The 11,607-nt window shown below is 35.9% G+C and overlaps 1 pseudogene; it reads right to left on the bottom strand.

Annotated features, from left to right (window-relative positions):
* Positions 1 to 642: 642 nt before the first annotated feature.
* On the bottom strand, positions 643 to 2,831 carry LOC149248665 (MAP3K epsilon protein kinase 1 pseudogene; annotated as a pseudogene).
* Between the last annotated feature and the right edge of the window lie 8,776 nt (positions 2,832 to 11,607).

Here is an 11,607-nt window from a genome sequence, read left to right on the forward strand (position 1 = left end):
TTAAAAACTAATAAAGAAAATTTCTAATAATAAACTAACACTAAAATAGATTTTTTCAATATTCTAAAAAAACACACAAAATCCTCTAGAATCAATGATAAATCTGGATTTTTGTCTAGAAAAATTAGGAGAAGATAATGCAAATGCCAAATCTCTCCAAGATAAGTCAAATCCAATTTTTTATCATTAAATTGAATATAGAGGAGGCATTTTAGTCAGGCAACTCCATTTGAGCTCCTTTCTGTACTTCTTGTTATGCGCGGATTGCATCTTAGAATTGCAAACTTTTGGAGCTCAGACAAACTTGTTAGTATCTTGACTACCTACCTTTGAAGCTAGATCTGAATCAGTGAAAAAGAAGCTCATACCCTGTGATGAATTAACCCGTGGAAGGCTCGCAACAGTCATCTGCAGAAACTTGTTTTTGGATCTGTAAGGCTTGGTGCAGACTCAAATTACTGTACGAAAGCTTAGATTTATATCTCAGATAACTTTGGACTTGGGAGCTCTAAGGAATTTTGACAGAATTTTACACGTTTCTGTTTCTTGCAGGTTGAAGAAAGGTGGAAGGTTGAGCACTAAAGAATGAAGACCGAATTTCAAACTAGCAACGTACCATGGGTTTTCTCCGAGGTGAAAATTTCAAGAATTTTGTTCTGCTTTTATCTTTCTGATGAGAGATTCAGGCAAGTCTGCGAGTACTGCAACAACAAGATCAACTGCCATGCAAACGATTTTGAAATAAACCGAGAACCAACGGCATGCAATGAACATATGTAAAGTCAGCGAACTTGTCTGGCACAATTGCTGCACAAAATATGCAGCCTGCATACGGATTTCTCTTGAGTGGTCAGATGCTGCAAAGTTCATTACAACTGGAATAAGACCAATATGGAAAGCATTTTCCTGAAATGGTGCATTGTCTTTGATAAGCTGATTGACAATCTGGAGCACAGAAACTATAACACGATTGTTAGCTACTTCGAGCATTTCCATCAAAGGCACTAGCCCATGCTGGCTGACAAATAGCATTTTTTTGGTCTGGGAAATCTTGAAATATCGCAATAAGTTTCTGACACGCTGATACAATCATATCTTCTGATTTATCTGGCTTCAACATACCAATCAATCTGCTGACTTCTACAGCCTGCACAGGAAAAATGTCCCTGCCTGGCACTTTTTCCTCAAAACCAATCCCGTCTATTCCAATTCCATCATCTTTAACAACATTCATCATCACAGAAAACAAACGACTTCCATTTCTCTTATCTGCTTTGCTATCTGTTTGCTTTTGAGCTATCTTTGCCTTTAGCTTTGCAGCTAGATCATTCTTTCCATATTCAGATAAATTTGTATCCTGATTCATTGGAGAAGCAGATACAGAGGTCGACTTTTCCGCTTTTATAACTGATGTGTCATGATGCCTTTCCAGAGGCTCATCAAATAAGTCATCCAAGGTGCCATCTGCAGGTGTATTACTGAATCTGCTTAGTTCTTGCATGGAAGGAGTTCCCGATGACTTTCCAGTCTTCTGCCCATGCCCATGCCCATGCCCATGCCCATGCCCATGCCCATGCCCATGCCCATGCCCATGCCCATGCTCATGACTAGAAACATTAATTCCATTAACTTCTCCATTTTTATGACTTTGAGATGTGAAGGACAATTCCTTGGAGGACATCACTCCTTCATTAACTTCCACATTCCTGGATTTTGGAGAACTTTTCTCTCTACAAAGAACGCTTTCTTTGGCATTTTGGGCATTTGATAAAGCCACTGTATTCAGTGGTTCTGCACCATGTGACACTTCTTCAGAAACAGATCTCGGTACAACTGAGTCAGAACCTATGAGCAAGCTTTCAGAAATAGCCAATGTTGCATCCTGTGCAGAGACTCAATCACTCTCATCTTCTGTTATGCTAGAATTAGTGTTGGTGAGCTTGTGAAGTGGAAGGCAACGCTTTTCTATCAATCTCTTCACTGGATCTTCGACTAGCACTAATGTCTTTTGCAGTAGATTGAGCAGTCGCAGTTTCTTCAAATCCTGGCTCAAACAGCTCTGTTGTCATATTCTCTGCAGATAGTCTTCCTTCTTCCCTTTCACCATCTTCAATTGTTCTCTCCACAACTGTTGACACGTCCTGGGGTATGTTCCCAATTCTGCCACCTGTTCTCTGTAGTGATTGTAAAGCTCTCCTAGAATTCTGGATCCATGGGTGCATCAATAGATTTTTTTGCATCTGGTCTTAATTTTGCATCCTGCAAAGTAAAATACACAAACTTATGGAAGCACTGATGCAGAAAATCCGTTATATCAGGCGACAAATGCTCAGGTATGGGAGGATGCTCATCCTGCACAATCTGGAAGAGAGCAGGCATAGGTGCAAGATCATAATATGGAGGAACACATGTGAGCAGCTCTATCACTGTGCAACCTACACTCCAGATATCTGATGCAGCACTACCTCAGGTGCCATCCAATAAATTTCTACCAGATTTCTACACCTCAGGCTATCATTGCAAGTTTTTATTCAAACACATCATTTTGCCCACAATCCAAATTTGTTCAAGCAAAATTATCGAGATATATATATATATATATATATATATATATATATATATATATAGTTTAAAATTCGTATTTTCTTGAGAAAAATGGATCTACATGGTTTTTACACTGAATTTTCCGAGATTATAATTGGGATTGCGTACAATCACTAGGGAAAATTGAAATCTTTAGTTACGGAGAGAAAGTTCCCAATCAAGCTACAGCAAGAAGGAGGAGGTTTTCCTTGAATTTTAGCCTTTCGAGATTCTTCCGGGGACGCCATAATAGCTCAAATACCATTTCACAAACTTCTTCAAGCCAGTCTGCAGGTATTAGCAGCCTCTCAACATGTCTACAAGATCCGGCAGAGAAATAGGAGAAGCGTTTCCAAGATTGTAAATTTAGTTGAGTTTGGTTTGTGTTTATGTTTTGTGTTTTTATATTTTTTAAATTTTATTTTATATCTGTTTTATTTGTGTTTTATTATTTATTATTTTTATTTTTAAATCTAAAAATAAAATAAATAAAATGGAATCCTATCTTTAAAAAAAATGATTAGTTTTCAAATTTATTTATTTATTTATTTATTTATTTTTATTTTTAAGAGTATTAAAAGAAAACTAAATTTTATTTAAAATTTTAAGATGATCTTTTACCTACTCACAAAATTCTTTATTGTCGCATTGCAGATTAATTTTCCAGCAAGAGTATTTTTATTTGAAATAAATCAATGGATTTTCTGATCTTCCTGATCGCACGAAGCGCAGGAAGAGAGCATACTAATCGCTTGATTTGTTTTTATTTATGCAGGGGGGTTTTAAAAAGACTGAATTTAAAACTAGCTAAATACTAAAACATCAGAAAACTCAAACTTGGAAAACTCAAACTTGAACTCCTTTATGAAGATCCTGCTGTCACCAGGTTTCACAAGTTAGTTTTTCTAAAGAAAAATACTAGTACTAAATTAAATTCCTAATGCCTGATCCCTTAGCACCATCCCTGGCAACGGCGCCAAAATGTTGGGCAATTTATTTGCTTAAATTGCTCTCATTAAATTATCAACCAGGGAAACTCGTAAGCTTGTGATGATGCCAGCAAAATATATGCAGGAGTAGGCAACTAACTCTATGTCTAACTAAATTATTTACGATTCAATATAATATGCAAGGGAAGAGGCTCCTAATTAAGGAGGTCCTGGTTGTCCTTCCCTACAGTATCATAGATTGAAAAGAAATCATTGATTACATAAAACTAGAAACTTGAAATGAAGACAAGAGAATGAACTTTAATTGTTGTTCAGATTCAAATAGAGAGAAAGACTAACTTAATCTTTTGATTGTCCCCTCATATACTAATCCAACTAAACTAAGATTCATTCATAAGAATAAGAAATGAAATAACTTGAAACATAGAAGCAAAAAAATGAATTTCAATTATCATGCAAATCAAATGGAGGGAGAGCCTAACTTAGACCCTTGGTTGTTCCCTCATATGCTTGATAAGATTTTAATTTAAAATTCATTCATCAATCACAAACAAATCCTCAAACATCTAAGCAATGAAATAAGATCTATTATGGAATAAAATGTTCCTTTGATCCTTTTAGAGTGAGCTCAATTCTCCTAAGAACAAAGTGACAAGTTATTCCATAAATTCATATACTACATTAACACAATTTATATCTAAAACTATATAATGGAAATTTATGTAAAATGAAGCTTTATTCTATTCCATCATAAGTTGGATACATGCTCCAAAAGTCCTCCCTTTGGAATGGAGGAGGTACTCCTATTTATACAATGGGATGAGATAACAAACTCATAATGATGATCCAATAATCTCTCTTTAGTTCCATACATTTCTCAACCATCTAGACACATAACCCCCTTTTGTCCTTGATCTTCTCCATGAGATCATGATATTTTTCATGAGGCTTATCTTATCAAATTCGAATTTGATCATTCAAGGCCACATAAAGATGCCCTGGAAGCTTCCTTTGTACCTACACATGTCAACAAACTCATTCTAATTGTTAGGTATAAGTATAAGCATATTATTTTCTAATGTTTAGCCATAAATCCACTTTAAAATGTTAAGAATTAATAAACTTTGGAAAAGCATAGTTATAACCCAATAATGAGGTAAATGTAATGATGTGGATATGGAATGGAGGTGACATGAAGGTAAAATGTGAAGATATTGGTGAATAATGGAGTGAGAATAAGGAAAATTTTGAAGCCCAACAAACACTTCCTGGAATCATATGAATAACATGATCATGATCACGAATAGGTGGGAGACCTTTGGGAGTCTCAAATACCTTGAATGATTGTCCAAGACTTTTTGGAGATCTGGAGAAATAGATGATTCCACCTTGGACACATCTAGCGAACATAATTGTGCAATTACACCTCTTTGTTCCCTTTTTAGAAGCTTTGTCATACCGTTAGAGCTGATTATCTTTCTCGGTTTCCCTGCAATACCCCTTAATTCAACTTCCTTTCCTTCCACAGAAAATTTCATGAAAAGTTCTTGAAAATTAAAAGCTATTGTACCCAAGGATTGTAGCCATTGGACTCTTAGTACAACATCAGCACCTCCCATTGGAATGGAAAGCATTGGGCTAGTCAATACATATTCTCCCATGGATAGCTTGATATTATGGAACTTTCCTGAGAAATTTATTGTTCCTCCATTTGCAACCATCACTTGACACTCTCGTGCTGGATATAAGAAGCAATTCAATTCTCTTGCTACCTTACAATGAATAAAATTGTGGGTACTTCCTGAATCAATCAACACTATTACCTTTTTGTTCTTGATTTGTCCTTCTATCTTGATGGTTTGAGGAGTGGTAATTCCCGCCAATGCATTACAAGATATGGTTGGATTCATTTCTTCATTATCTAGGCTTTGTTCCTGGAGTATATCCTCTTCTTTTGACCCTTCTTGCTCCTTTTCTTCTTCCTATTCACAATCTATGTAGAATAATTTCTTCTCAGCACACTTATGACCTTTAGTGTATTTGCTATCACAACTGTAACAAAGCCCTTTTGCTCTTTTTTCTTCCAATTGTTGTGGTGTCAACCTTATAGGTTGTGGAAGACTAGCGGCAACAACACTTTCATCTTTATAGTTGTGAGTGGTATGCTTCCTGGTTGCCATAATTTTTCTTTCCATTTTTCTTGCTAACCTGAATGCCTTCTCTAATGAATCAGGTTCCCAAAGGCGAACATCATGTTGGATATTATCCTTTAAAGACCCTATGAACACATCAATCCTATGCTCCTCTGGAATATCTTTTACCCTTATGTTCAATTTTTGGAACTCCTCAATGTGCTCCATTATTGAACCCTTTTGTTTGAGACTTATCAATTGGCTAAAAAAAGTGTTACTCTTTGTATCCTCATATTGTGCTATCAATTCTTCTGTAAAAATTTCCCAAGTGATAAATTGTTTACGAGAGCAAAGCCATTTATACCATACAAACTGATTTGGTTCCAAATATAAAGTTGCAATAAGTACATTTTGTGTGTTTTGCACATTATTGAGATCGAAAAATTGCTCCATCTATAATATCCATGTTGCGGGATCCTTGCCATCAAACTTCCTCATATCAATTTTTGGAATATGGTGGGTCTTTGATCCAACATTAGAGTCTATGGAATCATGATTAACATTTCTTTTGTTCTCATCATGAGTTTCCTTTACTACCCTTTCACCATTAGTGACCCTTTCTTGTAGCAACTTATTCATATTTATCTTCAATTCTTCCATGTCTGTCTTCAAATCGATCTTCAAATCATCCATCTTAGCTTCCACGTCATTCATCGTAGCTTCTACACATTTATTTAAACAATCCATCTTAGCTTCTACTCCTTTCTTTAAACCATCCATCTTAGATTCTGTTCCTTTTTGTGCAAGGGACAGTTGTTGCACTTGGTCTTGTAATTTTGATATATCATGTTGCATTTCTTCCTCTTCTTCATGAGTCATGCTAGAGATTTCAGGTTCCTTACTAGGTGTTTGCATTTTCTTTCCTCAGGGCATCAGTTACCAATAATAATGCTCTACTATGCCCTTTGAATTCCTTCAAAATAAATTTTCAAACCAAGCTTAAGCAAAAATTTAAGAAAATCTACACACCTTTTTTCACTTTGTAGGAGCTCGATATTGCCTCTGATGTATCTCTGTACTTTCCAATCATCTAGATCTGAATTTGTGACCTGTAGTAGCCCTCTATGTCCTCTTTCCAATGCCACAAGTCTGACCCAAATTGGATTCTCCAAGGAAGAGTTATGCAAAATCTCCCACAGTGACTTGAATATAGACTAGTTTAGTAGAGTGAACTTGTACGACTTGCCACGAGTCACTGTTTCGACCTTTGGATCTAAAAAATGCATACAAGAAACTAAAATCCATCCTCTTTCTGTACCTTCTTACGAAATTTCAATCTAATCCCCAGAGATAAAGTTATGATGCTTTCCCCAGGTCACCTGTTTGGAATGTAATTCAGGAGTCTGCATAAAGACCAACTTCCTCAGATCATATCTCTGCAAATATAGTGTGAACAGCTCTGAAATTCGGACTCGAGGTTCAGCATGATTTCTTCTCAAATGGGTTTTTTTTTGCAACTTCTGAAATGTCTTAGAAAAAAAGTTATAGCGAAAATGCCACGATGACCTGTTTGGAGCAGCGAAACCCTAGAATCCAAAGCTCTAACACCAAATGTTATGAAACCAACTCAAGAAAAAGATAGAAAAGATAGATCAATGCCTTAGAATTCAGCCTCTTCGAGGGGGCAACCCCCTTTACATTACATAAATGAACAATTCTTGGATGATTCAAATGAAAAAACCTCCTTTCTATATATAGGAGTCTAAGGAGTCACAATATAACCCAGTCGACCTAACAATAATAATATAAAGCCATAAAAATAACAATAGAGGGATTCTATGGGGCACAGTAATAACAATATGGGGATAATAGGGGCACAACGATATTAATAAGGGGTACAACTACAATAGTAATGGGTTAATCACTAGTATTATAGGGACCCAACACAGATCTGGTGAAGTGATCGTACCCACTTCATTAGCTATGATAGAGTGATTTGCACATATTACAATGGCGACGAAAGGTACTTGGGGTCACTTGAATGTAAGCCTAAAATTAACCATGTTGATGAGCTTTTAATGGGATTGAGACTTGTTACTCTTCCCTTGCATGTATGCCTGATTTACTATTGTTGCCCCATGTAAGATTGTTGTAGTTGGTAAAATTAGTGACCATAATCCTAGGGATCTACCTAAGGTGACGACAGAGTGAAGGTCTTGCTGTACCTGGAACAAAAGTTGGCTAGACTCACTTGGACTTTTTGGAGGGTAATCCTTGCTCAATATGGCATAAGTGAAGTTACTTGACCTAGATCGTTTCATTAAGGAGGTTGTGTTTGTAACTAGTTCCAAACACTGATATCTTTAAAAATTTTCACTTTGATCTCTGCGGCATTGGATTTCATCACCAACTAGTAATTATTGATCTCTGTGACAAGTCAGTTTGTATGGTTTGAATCCCTAGAATTTTTAGTGTGTGTTACCTTGTTTGTTTTTACTTTTTACAAGACCTTAGGTGTGGATTGTGAATATTGTTAATTTTACTAATAAAAACTTATTTGGATTGGGTCTAATGGAAACAATGCTAAAATTTACTGATAAATACCTCCCTTTTAATGGGAATCCTAATCCTTTTCCTGATTTTGTAAATGTTGGTCCTCCTTATATGGCTACATTGTCACTTCCCAGATTCACGATAGGTTTACCTGTATGGTTGTTCTCAACTTATTTAATTCCAAATACTCCAATTCTACCAGCTCAACCAAGTTTTTCACCTCAACTGAGTTCTCCATCTCAACATCACCAACCTAGTGTTAATCCTTTACCTTCTTTACCCAACATGTCCTCCTCCCTTTCTTCTTCTTCAGTTGGTAAAAGCCTTGATGCTACTAACTAGGTTACTAAGAAGAAGAAGAAAGAGAAGAAGAAGAAGAAGAAGCCAAATAAGAAAGTAGTCAGCCAACCAACCATGGATGTAAGTATTTTTAATGTTGAGGAAACTTCTAAAATGCATCATAAGCCCAAATACCCTTGCAAACTTTGCAAGGGTGACTACTTCCTTATAAATTGTCCTGGCATTCCTACTGTCTTGTAAGTATGGTAAAATAATTCTCATCAACTTATTGTTGATCCATCAACCAGTGATTGTGAGGTTCATGGGAAAAAGCTTAAAGTTATGTTTCTTTGTAGGTTATGCAAAGGGACTCATCATAGTCACCTTTTCCCTCACATGGATGAAGCCTCAAAATTGTTGGAAAACTTATTGTTTCATAGCAACAAATTCCAACTAATTACCATAAACTTTCTCCCCATCTATTGTCAGTTGACGAAGTGATTGATCTAAATCCAAGTACAGTCAATCCCACTCTTCCATTGGAGGGTGACATGTATCACTCAGGTTAATGGACTATTTGGTGATCAAGTGGTCAAATTGATTCCATATTTGATTGATCCTACTCTCCCTTTAGAGAGTGAACTTCATACTGCTCAATTTCTTCATGTTACCTCAGATTCTTCTACACATGGGGGACTTTCATCTGTTGCTTTTGAAACCCATCCAAGTAATGAGGCTATTTATTTTGATTGGAGTAGACTAACATAACCTCGTCTTCCTTATTCGACCCCTTTCCAACTCATTATGAAGGCTTATGGTAAGAATGTGCAACGCACATATGTAGATGAATGTGCTTTTGTCGGTACTTTATCCTCGACCGCTTGGCAAGCTTTGGGTTGCCATCAACTTGTGCTTGTTACAAAGAATCTATTAGATTTTAACAGAACTGTCAGTGAACCTTTAGGGATCATTATTAAGTTACCTATTACCTTGGAAGGTAAGACTATTTGTATCGATCTTATGGTATTCCAAGGTTCCTTAGATTTCAATTTGCTCCTTGGGTGAGACTATGTCTATGCCATCAAGGTTGTCGCATTAACATTCTTTCATGTGATGTCCTTCCCACACAATGGAAACATTGTCACAGTTGATCAACTTTCATACATTGATCTTGCTTCGACTACCAATATTTCGATACCCCTGAATGTTCCTTATATGGAAGTGGTACCTACCCTGCCACGGATTTTTTATATGGAAACCTGTCTCATGTTCTAGTTACTGATGCAAGAGAGCCTCTCACTATTTTATCAACTTCTTTTGACTTAGATCCAGTAATTGACATGGTAAAAACTATAATTAGGGAACTTGAAATGGATTTTCTTACCCCTTTTGATTCCCTTCACATGTATTATTTCCAGAGAAAAATTATTCCATCTGATGAAGACCTTTTGGAAGCCATGAAACAACACCCTTGAGGATAGTTATTTTACTGTGTCAACCTCGTTCAAAAATGAAAAAGATACCTTTGAGGATATTTCTTTTACTATGTCAAGCTCGTTAAAAAATGAAATAGGTCTATGAGGATAGTTCTTTCACTATGTCAACCTCATTAAAAAATGAAAGAGTACCCAGGAGCATAGTTCTTTTCATGTGTCAAGCTCATTAAAAAATGAAACAAATATTCCCCTAATTGAGTCAAGTTTTTCATTTGATCTCATAAAAAAGCCTTCATTACATCCACGTATTGGTAACCTGTAGTGTACTTAGGTGAATGAAATGAATTTTAAGGGGAATGTGCCCTTGCAGTCATGTCGGGGGCATGAAAACCACTTCCAAGCATAGTTTTCTCTATTTCAAGCTTGTGTAAAAATGAAACCTATCTCGAGCCCATTTGGGTTATTATTACCAAGACTCATTAAAATCATGAAATCCCAAGCACCTTTTGCTATCTTTTCATGAAACATACATGAAAATGCTGAGTTCTTTCTTTCTTTTCTTTCTCGTTAATTAAATAGAAAGTCAATTATTAGAGTACATTTTCATCACTTTTTCAAACTCTTTAAAACTTATGAAAAAGTGAAACCCTAGAGTTCCCTTTACATCCTTTTCAGACTCCTTAAAAACGAAAAGATCGCTAAGTACTTGATTGTTCGAACTCGTAAAAGTTGTAAGGATCTTCTTTATCCTTGAATTAATACAAATGAATCCTTTTTCCCATTGTATTGTCATATTGAAATGGTGAATGATTTATGATTCTTTTGATATTCAGCAAGATAATCCCAATTTCTAATCTCCTTGATCATTAGATTAAGCTTGTTTGAATTGTTATGATTGCATATGCCTTTGATCTATTTTATGTCTATGATTGCAGGTATTTTTGAGCATTTGGAAGCTTCATCAAGATAGAGCATGGATCTTCATCAAGCATTTTAAAAATAGGTAAGAGGCTTATTCTCTTACTCTTGTTTTTACAATTCTAATAGAATAAGCTTAGGGAAAGAGTCATTCAATTGTTTGCTTGTTTTTAGTTTCCTTTAGGATCTATGGAGATCTCTCTTGGCAGCAAGAGGGATTTATCCACGTAACACTTCCAAAGACCCCTATGCAAGGAATTCCATTATGAAATCAACTAGTGGAGGTGGAGGAGATTCACAACTGAATTTTGGAATATTTTTTCCTTTGAGTAGAAACCAAGGTGAATATTCTACACTTAGTAGTCATGGGGATTATTACAGATGGTTTTATGTTTGGATGATGTTTGATTTCTATTATGAAGTGCAACAATACTTATATGAAAATAAACTTGCCTTCATAAAGTTTCATGCATGTGTAAAGAATATTTTGTTGAAGTGGAAAAATTTGTGAGCATAGGTAGACACTTTCCACTCAAGCTAAGATGTGGGGTGAGTTCAATATCATTTTCAAGGACAAATTCTAACCCACGAACTATTGGAATGAGCAACAACAATGGTTATCCCTATGACAAATTCAATTAGAAGGTAGATGTCTACATCCAAGAATTCAACCTTTATACCATTTGGCTCAGAGTGATGGATGAAGAAGGGAGGCTACTCAATAGGTTCATTGGTGGAGGAGGATGAGTCTAGTCA

This window comes from Pinus tabuliformis, chromosome 7 (genome assembly GCF_031772625.1).
Source record: "Pinus tabuliformis cultivar Carrire ecotype Pingquan chromosome 7, CPIR1, whole genome shotgun sequence".
In the NCBI taxonomy this organism is placed as follows: Eukaryota; Viridiplantae; Streptophyta; class Pinopsida; order Pinales; family Pinaceae; genus Pinus; species Pinus tabuliformis.